The sequence below is a fragment of the Engystomops pustulosus genome, chromosome 2, assembly GCF_040894005.1.
Source record: "Engystomops pustulosus chromosome 2, aEngPut4.maternal, whole genome shotgun sequence".
Lineage (NCBI taxonomy): Eukaryota > Metazoa > Chordata > Amphibia > Anura > Leptodactylidae > Engystomops > Engystomops pustulosus.
The window spans coordinates 81,192,192-81,200,818 of NC_092412.1; the positions used below are offsets into that span (position 1 = coordinate 81,192,192).

An 8,627-nucleotide genomic window follows, 5' to 3' on the forward strand; every position below is an offset into this window, starting at 1 on the left:
CCTATCTAAGCCATGGTTGTGTGAAACGGAAGTTCCCAATTAAGACACAAACACATGTGAGACACATGTGAGACGTGCTTCATGAATAATTGGTTAGGATTCTACTTAGTTTATACAGTGTTAATAATTAATATTAGTCAGTTCAGATCCCTTAGAAGTGAAATTTCCAGTCCAGGATGGGTAACATGATGCAACTATATAATGTCATCAACATGTATGGTGCTGACACAATGTTTCCATACAGCAGGCTTCTTTAGTAAAGGGCATAGCAATAGTTACATAATACAGATAACACATCACACAAAAGCAATGGATGGCACATAAATGTTACACAGAAGGAATTCAGGTGCCATCGGTTTTTGGAGGATAAGTTACTAGGCAACACAGTGGAACGAGGTCTAGTCAGAGTACTGTGCTTATTTATTACTGTCCTGGCTGGTTCATGTGCTCTCCAGTTACCATGTCCAGGCAGTCAGTAGAGCCCCTTATTGCCCTTGGGGAATATTTATCAGGACCTCTACGCTACGCCAGTGGTGCAGAGGCCATGAAATAATCGCAAATGCTATTACCAGTGGGGCGTGAAGGGGGGAGGGGCGCGGCCGGCCGTGCGGAGGGCACGGCCGACCAGGAGTGGGCCGGAGCGGGGCGTTACTATCCCATGCCGGCGCACTCACTGTGTGCCGTAGGATAAACGCTGCGCAGTCGGCTTCCCTGATACATCAAGAGGCGGAAGCATGAGCGCCAGCGTATTATAAATATGCCCCCTTGTCCAGGAACACCTTGTCCTATGGGGCAAGAGGGAGGAGGCGGGGCATTATGAATTCTTGAAAGACCATGTCTGGCGGGAGGTGTCCCAAGAACATATGGGAAATGAGTGGGAATCATCAAATAGCAAGCAGCGGGCAAAGTTTGGTAAGTAGATATGGTGATAAAACATGTTCTCTTTTTTTTCTCTTTTGATCTGTATTTCTTCATTAATCTGCAAGTCTTGAGGGTATCAATTTCCGTCCTGGATACTGGACCATAAGTTCATTTGGACTGATTTGGCAAGCTCTTTGTAGCTCTGCATAATCTGCTATATAAATAAAAAGAATACATTTTGCTCCATACTTATTTGGTGTTTTTCTGCTTCCTCAGATGCATGGACCTATAATAGAAAGCGGGGCTGCCATTAGGAATTTTGGGGCACTATACAGACAGATAACTACACTCATAAAGATGACCAGTAGACTTCTATTTTCTATTTACTGTATATGCCACAAACTGAGAAAATAAATCAAGATGGGCAACAGAAGTTTATTGCAAAGTCAATTCCACATAGAATAAAAATATAGAGTACAATGAAATCATATAGATTAATGCTGGTGGGTTTTTACGAACAACAGGCTTTTCCTGACATGCACATGTCGGAGCAGTGCAGGAGGCTTCAAACTGTAAACTACACAGGAAAACTGCACATACTGCAGTTTGCACGGTGTTTAGTAAATTTGGACCTATGTGTTTGAGGACAGATTTACGTTGATGTTTTTTTTCACATCAGTGATTTCTCACTAAATGTATAACATGAGCTAAACAGCGGGGATGTGCATAAAAACTGGCCAAAAAAGGATAATCATCAAATATATTGTCACATGACTCCTTACTTTATTGAAATGTAGTAGCAGTAACATAAAAACATTTAAAATCGTATGGCCACATGTACGATAACACAATGCATAAATACGTCCAATGTGCGTAATATGCTCACAGCCCCCAATATGTCCGGTATGGACCAACACAAGGAAATCCCAACCTGCTAGGACTAGTTGTATAAACCAGTGATTTTCAACCTTTTTTGAGCTGCGGCACACTTTTTATACTTAGAAAATCCTGGGGCACACCACCAACCAAAATAGCACAAAATGACACTAAAACAGTCATAAAAGGCCTCCCTTTACTAATAAAAAACCCCTAGCGGCCTCCCTTTACTAATAAAAACCTCTAGCGGCCTCCCTTTACTAATAAAAACCTCTAGCGGCCTCCCTTTACTAATAAAAACCCCTAGCGGCCTCCCTTTACTAATAAAAACCCTCTAGCGGCCTCCCTTTACTAATTAAAAGACCCTAGCGGCCTCCCTTTACTAATTAAAAGACCCTAGCGGCCTCCCTTTACTAATTAAAAGGCCCTAGAGGCCTCCCTTTACTAATTAAGAGCCCATAGCGGCCTCCCTTTACTAATTAAAAGGCCCTAGAGGCCCCACTTTACTAATTAAAAGACCCTAGGGGCCTCCCTTTACTAATTAAAAGACCCTAGCGGCCCCCCTTTACTAATTAAAAGGCCCTAGAGGCCCCCATTTACTAATTAAAAGGCCCTAGAGGCCCCCTTTACTAATTAAAAGGCCCTAGAGGCCCCCCTTTACTAATTAAAAGGCCCTAGAGGCCCCCCTTTACTAATTAAAAGGCCCTAGAGGCCCCCCTTTACTAATTAAAAGGCCATAGAGACCCCCTTTACTAATTAAAAGGCCCTAGAGGCCCCCCTTTACTAATTAAAAGGCCCTAGAGGCCCCCCTTTACTAATTAAAAGGCCCTAGAGGCCCCCCTTTACTAATTAAAAGGCCCTAGAGGCCCCCCTTTACTAATTAAAAGGCCCTAGAGGCCCCCCTTTACTAATTAAAAGGCCCTAGAGGCCCCCCTTTACTAATTAAAAGACCCTAGGGGCCTCCCCTTTACTAATTAAAAGACCCTAGGGGCCTCCCTTTACTAATTAAAAGACCCTAGCGGCCCCCCTTTACTAATTAAAAGGCCCTAGAGGCCCCCCTTTACTAATTAAAAGGCCCTAGAGGCCCCCCTTTACTAATTAAAAGGCCCTAGAGGCCCCCCTTTACTAATTAAAAGGCCCTAGAGGCCCCCCTTTACTAATTAAAAGGCCCTAGAGGCCCCCCTTTACTAATTAAAAGGCCCTAGAGGCCCCCCTTTACTAATTAAAAGGCCCTAGAGGCCCCCCTTCACTAATTAAAAGGCCCTAGAGGCCCCCCTTTACTAATTAAAAGGCCCTAGAGGCCCCCCTTTACTAATTAAAAGGCCCTAGAGGCCCCCCTTTACTAATTAAAAGGCCCTAGAGGCCCCCCTTTACTAATTAAAAGGCCCTAGAGGCCCCCCTTTACTAATTAAAAGGCCCTAGAGGCCCCCCTTTACTAATTAAAAGGCCCTAGAGGCCCCCCTTTACTAATTAAAAGGCCCTAGAGCCCCCCCCCCTTTACTAATTAAAAGGCCCTAGAGGCCCCCCCTTTACTAATTAAAAGACCCTAGGGGCCTCCCTTTACTAATTAAAAGACCCTAGCGGCCCCCCTTTACTAATTAAAAGGCCCTAGAGGCCCCCATTTACTAATTAAAAGGCCCTAGAGGCCCCCCTTTTACTAATTAAAAGGCCCTAGAGGCCCCCCTTTACTAATTAAAAGGCCCTAGAGGCCCCCATTTACTAATTAAAAGGCCATAGAGGCCCCCCTTTACTAATTAAAAGGCCCTAGAGGCCCCCCTTTACTAATTAAAAGGCCCTAGAGGCCCCCCTTTACTAATTAAAAGGCCCTAGAGGCCCCCCTTTACTAATTAAAAGGCCCTAGAGGCCCCCCTTTACTAATTAAAAGGCCCTAGAGGCCCCCCTTTACTAATTAAAAGGCCCTAGAGGCCCCCCTTTACTAATTAAAAGGCCCTAGAGGCCCCCCCTTTACTAATTAAAAGGCCCTAGAGCCCCCCCCCTTTACTAATTAAAAGGCCCTAGAGGCCCCCCCTTTACTAATTAAAAGGCCCTAGAGGCCCCCCCTTTACTAATTAAAAGGCCCTAGAGGCCCCCCCTTTACTAATTAAAAGGCCCTAGAGGCCCCCCCTTTACTAATTAAAAGGCCCTAGAGGCCCCCCCTTTACTAATTAAAAGGCCCTAGAGGCCCCCCTTAACTAATGAAAAGCCCCAGCCTCTAATAAAAAAAAGACCCTAGCTGCCTTCCCTATACAAATAATAACCTTATATACTTACCCTTGATGTCTTCTTCCGCGTATCTTCACTCCTAATGGCGATCCGCCCACCTCGCGTCGGCGATCCGTCCATCTTCTGTAGCTCCTGCACCGCGCGCCTCTGGTCACGTGACTTACGCGACCTGACGTCAGGTCGCGTCAGTCACGTGACATGGGCCGCGCGGTGCAGGAGCTACAGAAGATGGGCGGATCGCCGACGCGGGGCTTGTAGGTAAGTATGGGGCAGAAACACGGGGGCGCGGCGGCAGCACTACACAGGGGCACACAGGTTGAAAATCACTGGTATAAACAATGCAAGTGAATCCAGAGAGTAAAGTGGCAAGTGCCTGTTAAAGTGATAAATATGCATCTTATACCATAAGCAGTCAAACACATAAAGTCCAAACAGCAAAAAAGTGATATCACCGTGTTAACGTTGGGGGGTGGAAGATTATGCCCCACGCGTTCCGCCTCCACGGGCTTCATCAGGGGCATGATTTGTACAGGTGCTGAGCATTATTTGTACTCTAAAAGTAAGTGGCATGAGAGGGCTCACCTGTGTAGATCTCGTGTATGAAGTTTGTTTGGCATGTACGGACATGGCAGAGTAGGGGTGCGCCGCGCATGCGCCCGCCCGGATCTCGCGAGACCGGCACAATCCTACGCCGCCTGCTTGTGCCGGCCACGCATCACCAGGCAGACCTCCTGGCTGCATAAATTGCAGCTTCACTAGTCACCTGTGCCAGTGTTTGAAAACCCTTCATCACGCGCTCTCTGCATTAGGTTTGACTCGCTCGGTATCTGTATCTGAATCGTTGTGACCTCGGCTAGTTTTTGACATTGACGTTTTGCCTTCTGACTTTGTTATTGACGTACCCTCTCGTTGTGATTCCGGCTAGTTTACCATTCTTTTGTGTTTTATGTTTGTCAGTCTGTCTGTGTTTCCCTTCCCACACTTATCCAGTGTATTTCGAGTCTTCAAGTAGTAGCCCCACGGTTTAGCGTGGGGGGGCTATAGGAAGGGATAGAGGTTGGGGCAAGCTCAGGGCACACTTTCCCCTGTCTTCTGTGTTACCCAACCCTAACATGATGATTATCCTTTTTTGGCCAGTTTTTATGCACATCCCCGCTGTTTAGCTCATGTTATACATTTGGTATTGGGATGTGAGGCTAGTTAGTCCATGCATCAGTATCTATATGATTTCTCACTAAAGCCATTTTGGCTTATGGACATATACAGATTGGTTTTCTCTTCCTGGACTTTTTCACACTCCAGTTTTTTTCCACTGATCCATGGAAAAAAACTAAGGTGTGAAAAAGGCCATTAAAAAGAATGGTTCAGTTAGGGTGATGGCACACGTGCCGCTTTGTCTGTGTTTGCAAACACAGACAAAGCCGCACCCACTGGGGTGCGACCAGATTGCATCAGCGTTTCTATGGTAACTAACTTTCTCCATGTTACGTCCCGTACACCGTGAATCTCTATGGAGAGGGGAGGGTCACCCCTCCTCCTCTCCGTGGCGCCGGAAGTATAGCCGCCCGGCCATAGCTGTGCAGGCATGCGTTCATGTACATGCAGCCTTATACTGAAATGCAGAGCCTGGAAGAGAGACAAAACAGTACAAACAGATAAGATGAGTCAACAGATAGGTCACAACACATAGGGCGATGCAGTACCAAATCATTAGATAGGAGAGAGGGAAAGAAAAACAAGACGATTGTCAGGAAATCAGCAGGCAAGCATACAGGTCACAAGGAAAGTGTGGAGCTTATAAGAAATCTTCTTTAACCGGCAGTAAATGAAGAGTAGGTGGAGCATATATGTGGTCTCAAAGCCTTTGGCTCAATTGTGATTGGGCCAGCTCAGAGACCCAGTAAGCACAGAGGGCTGGTGAGGAGTGTGAAGCAGTTAATCACCACAAGTAAACTATCACTGGACCAAGCTAGGCAGCAGGAAAGAAACAGAAAAGCACAGAGATAAAATTAGACCCTCCTCTTTCGCACACCACGGGGCGAGGATGATAAAGGTGCTTCTTCTGTTTGCCCATTAAACCATGGTGAGACTTTTAGCCCCACGATTAGTTCATAAATTGTAAGCTCTTGTAAGCAGGGCCCTCACTGCTTTTGTTTCATATTACTATGTTATTACTTTGCAATATCTTATTTTGTATGTACATGTACCCCATGATTTGTAAAGCACTGCAGAATTTTATGGGTCTATATCAGTGATGGCTAACCTATGACACGCGTGTCAGCGCTGACACGCGTAGCCATTTTCACTGACACACGGCTGCCTGAGAGTTAAGTTTCATCCTACATGAACAGGTGCTGTAGCCGGGAGGCTGAGAGTTTGCACTGAGCTTCCAGCACTCCCCCCTCCTCCTCCTCCCCCGGGCCGGCCCCTCCCCATGTGTGAGCTGTGCCTATTGTCTCCAGTCAGCACAGGTATCAGCATGGGGCACAGCAGAAGAGGTGACCCGGCCATACACCCAAGAGGCTCCTCTGCAGCTCCTGAAATAATCGCAACACCTTGCAAATCGCCGACATTGTGATTATTTTGCTCCTCACACCTTCTCCATGCCAAGAGGGCATGAAGGAGATCCAGACAGCGGGGCCTGCGCCCTCGCTATAACCTGTGAACTTTCATGACAGAAAGTTCATAGGTTACTAAGCATTTCCACACCTGTCTGATTGTAACCGATCTATTACAATGTGCAATTTGCACATAGTAATAGATGATTGGGAAAATCCCCATATATTGCCATATTGTAGTATGGCAGTACATGGTAAGATCAATCAGAGGATTAAAGTACCCTAGAAGTTAAATAGTATACATATTTGTTATTTAAACTATAAATATCTCAAAATTATGTTTTTTTGTCAAGGTGACACACCACCCGAGTTATGCTCGGTTTTTTGGCGAATTTTGACACACCAAGCTCAAAAGGTTGCCCATCACTGGTCTATATAAATAAAGATTTATATATAGGTAGATTTCTAGGTAATTATACTCTATATATTCTTCTTACTTTATTTGATGCATTTACTTACAGGAGACATTACAACAAATGTGTTGGTGCCTATGATGATGCAATGGCCGTTTCACACTATATGTGCTTCTTCCATCCCTTACTTTCACTAACTCAGCCGCTCAAGTCAAAGCCAGCCCTATTCTACTAGCAGAAGAAAATATAGATTTTAGATTTATGTATTAGACAAAAGTTACATAAAGAAGGAATCTCTCCTGCTTCTGCTGTTGCCCAGAATGTTCTGTAGGGGTTCAGCTCAAATGTGGGGATCAGCAATGACAAAGCTCTCATGGATAGCAGGATTAAAGTTGAAACTGTGCATGTATTCCAGCAAAAACAGCAGTAACAAACAAAACATCAAATAAAATCCTTGCCTGTCCGGCTCTAACTAAACACTTGGCGGCCCTCACTAGCCACTGGAGGCTTCTCCCTGACAGCATGAAGCATACGTTCATTAACCCCGTGTCACTCACGTGTGGCTCTCACACAGTCCAGCCTCTGTGTCTCCAGGTACAGAGCGACTTCTGAAAGCTCCACACCCTTCTTTAAGGGGTTGCACACCTGGTGCATTGTTAGACTCATTAGAAACTGGAAGCTTTGGTCTGGAGCAGTGATCACACTTCTGTCTCCACTCCTGCAATTAGAGTCCTGTACCAGGTCTTCCCAGAGACCAACACATGGAAAACAGCTTCCAGTTTGACCGAATTCACACTGTGGTCGCTGTAATAAACCTTCATTTTTTCTCCAATTCAATAGTGACCTTGTCACAGCCCTTTAACATCCTGAACAAGAAGGCTCACAGTAACAGTATGTATAGTAAGGGGCCGGGAGAAGCGCATTAATCTAAAAAAAAAAAAACAGCTGTTGCCTCCTCATAGGCACCGACAAGTCCTCCCTTCCCTTTGCTGAAACAGCCAATTATCCTCTCCAGCCGGAAATCAGCCTAGTGCAGCGTCAAAAAAAAGCAGGAGCCCTCCACCTCCTGATCTCTGCACCAACCCGCTTTTTTGACACTGCACTTTGCTGCCTGGCTCATAGCCAGATAACTTGTAATGTATACTGGGGATTTGCCTCGTACTTTTTACCATCATTTTGGGGAACAACTGATTCAGGCAGCAGTTTACTTAGGCCGCGGTCATACGTATCGCTAGGCGTCCGCCATAACACGACGCTAGCGCACAGGGGGAGGTCCTCGGCCCGAACGCACATGCGTTTCCAGGGAAATGCATGCGATTGTTAAGCCGATCACATGCGTTTCTCTGGAAACGCATGTGCGTTCCGCCCGAGGACCTCCCCCTGTGCGCTAGCGTCGCGTTATGAACGGACGTCTAGCGGTACGTGTAACCGCGGCCTTACTTAGCACTTTTATGACAGCTGGTCATTTGCACTTGCACTTTGAATTCGTTTACATTGTCATTGGGTTGGTCTTGGTGTACGCTACCTATTCAGGAGGGGTTTGTTATTGTACCTATTAGAGTACTATTAACACGATATCACTCTGCATGTACTTTGGTACTATTTTTAATTGTTTTTATAGTATTGTCCGTAGATTGGTTGTGTGTTCTAATAAAAATTATGAATTTGTAAATATTTGACAGTGGCACACCACTTT

The 8,627-nt window shown here is 45.7% G+C and overlaps 1 long non-coding RNA gene across 1 annotated transcript; it reads right to left on the reverse strand.

Moving 5' to 3' along the window:
• Window positions 1-266: 266 nt before the first annotated feature.
• Window positions 267-7,524, reverse strand: LOC140116546 (uncharacterized). Its single transcript, XR_011852804.1, has 3 exons — window positions 7,489-7,524; window positions 5,435-5,586; window positions 267-1,147 (listed from the first exon to the last, which is right to left on the reverse strand). It is a non-coding gene; the product is annotated as an uncharacterized lncRNA (long non-coding RNA).
• Window positions 7,525-8,627: the final 1,103 nt, after the last annotated feature.